This window comes from Monodon monoceros, unplaced genomic scaffold, assembly GCF_005190385.1.
Source record: "Monodon monoceros isolate NGI ecotype Baffin Bay Population unplaced genomic scaffold, NGI_Narwhal_1 Super_Scaffold_12, whole genome shotgun sequence".
NCBI lineage: Eukaryota > Metazoa > Chordata > Mammalia > Artiodactyla > Monodontidae > Monodon > Monodon monoceros.
In genome coordinates this window covers 124,208,965-124,211,548 of record NW_021703768.1, presented here as the reverse complement: position 1 = coordinate 124,211,548, position 2,584 = coordinate 124,208,965, and positions in this window count along the sequence as shown.

Below are 2,584 nucleotides of genomic sequence, written 5' to 3'. Positions count from 1 at the left end.
AGTCCTTACTATGGCCTACATGGCTCTTCATTATCCAGGCCCCCACTATCTCCTTTATCTTACTGCCTATGTTTCTCTCTATCACTTTGCTCCAGCCAGACGGTCATCTTGGATGTTTCTCAAACACATCAGCAAGTTTCTGCCTCAGAGACTTTGCACTTTCTATTCCCTCTGTCTGGAGTGCATGTTCTTGGATATTTGCACGATTCAATTCCTCACTTCCTCCATGTTTCTGTTCAAATGTCAATCAGCAAGGCATTCTCTGACCAATCTGTGATAACTACCTCCCCAGACCTCTAGGTTTATCTTCTCTATTCTTTTTCTTCATAATATTTATTATAATCTTTATAATTATTTGATTACTTTTTTATTGCCTGTCTCCCCCAACTTAAATGCAATGGAAGCTCCATGAGGACACGGGCTGGGGCTGTCATTTTCACTCACTGATCCATCCACATATATGAGTGCAGTTCTTAACATACATCAAGACCTGGGAGGGTCTATGATTATACCCTATACTTGGAAGCTGACATGTTAGCCTGCCACAGTTAAAGAGATGCTGGCAGAAGACACAGACTCCTGACTCAGACAAAAGAGATATAATCATTCAATAGCAATAGCCAGACTGCCAGCATTTGCTCTGGTTCCCCAGGCCCAGCCTCCATAGGGTGACACAAAGAGGGCCAAGGGTACCTGCACAGGAAGCACAGTGTGTTACAAGGGAAGGATGCCAAGGTTTTAAAAATCCCTAATCTTGTAAATAGAGCTGCAGTGAACATTGTGGTACATGACTCTTTGAATTATGGTTTTCTCAGGGTATATGCCCAGTAGTGGGATTACTGAGTCACATGGTAGTTCTATTTTTAGTTTTTTAAGGAACCTCCATACTGTTCTCCATAGTGGCTGTATCAATTTATATTCCCACCAACAGGGCAAGAGGGTTCCCTTTTCTCCACACACTCTCCAGTATTTACTGTTTACAGATTTTTTGATGATGGCCATTCTGACTGGTGTGAAGTGATAGCTCATTGTAGTTTTGATTTGCATTTCTCTAATGATTAATGATGTTGAGCATTCTTTCATGTGTTCGTTGGCAATCTGTATATCTTCTTTGGAGAAATGTCTGTTTAGGCATTCTGCCCGTTTTTGGATTGGGTTGTTTGTTTTTTTTATATTGAGCTGCATGAGCTGCTTGTAAATTTTGGAGATTAATCCTTTGTCAGTTGCTTCATTTGCAAATATTTTCTCCCATTCTGAGGGTTGTTTTTTCGTCTTGTTTATGTTTTCCTTTGCTGTGCAACAGCTTTTAAGTTTAATTAGGTCCTATCTGTTTATTTTTGTTTTTATTTCCATTTCTCTAGGAGGTGGGTAAAAAAGTATCTTGCTGTGATTTATGTCATAGAGTGTTATGCCTATGTTTTCCTCTAGAGTTTGAGAGTGTCTGGCCTTACATTTAGGTCTTTAATCCATTTTGAGCTTATTTTTGTGTATGGTGTTAGGGAGTGTTCTAATTTCATTCTTTTACATGTAGCTGTCCAGTTTTCCCAGCACCACTTATTGAAGAGGCTGTCTTTTCTCCATTGTATATTCTTGCCTCCTTTATCAAAGATAAGGTGTCCATATGTGCATGGGTTTATCTCTGGGCTTTCTATCCTGATCCATTGATATATATTTCTGTTTTTGTGCCAGTACCATACTGTCTTGATTACTGTAGCTTTGTAGTACAGTCTGAAGACAGGGAGCCTGATTCCTCCAGCTCCATTTTTCTTTCTCAAGATTGCTTTCGTTATTTGGGGTCTTTTGTGTTTCCATACAAATTGTGAAATTTTTTGTTCTAGTTCTGTGAAAAATGCCAGTGATAATTTGATAGGGATTGCATTGAATCTGTAGATTGCTTTGGGTAGTATAGTCACTTCCACAATGTTGATTCTTCCAATATACACTACCAAATGTAAAACAGATAGCTAGTGGGAAGCAGCTGCATAGCACAGGGAGATCAGCTTGGTGCTTTGTGACCACATAGAGGGGTGGGATAGGGAGGGTGGAAGGGAGGGAGCCGCAAGAGGGAAGAGATATGGGGATATATGCATATGTATAACTGATTCACTTTGTTATAAAGCAGAAACTAACACACCATTATAAAGCAATTATACTCCAATAAAGATGTTAAAACAAATCCCTAATCTTTTTATTTTTTAAAAAAATTATTTTTATTATTATTATTTTTTTAAATTTTTGGTTGCATTGGGTCTTCATTGCTGTGTGCGGGCTTTCTCTAGTTGCAGCAAGTGGGGGCTACTCTTCATTGCGGTGCGTGGGCTTCTCATCACGGTGGCTTCTCTTGTTGCAGAGCATGGGCTCTAGACACACTGGCTTCAGTAGTTGTGGCTCGCGGGCTCTAGAGTGCAGGCTCAGTACTTGTGGTGCCTGGGCTTAGTTGCTCCGTGGCATGTGGGATCTTCCCAGACCAGGGCTCAAACCCGTGTCCCCTGCACTGGCAGGCAGATTCTTAACAACTGCACCACCAGGGAAGCCCCCCCAAATCCCTAATCTTTTAATCTTTTTTTTTTTTTTTTTTTTTTTT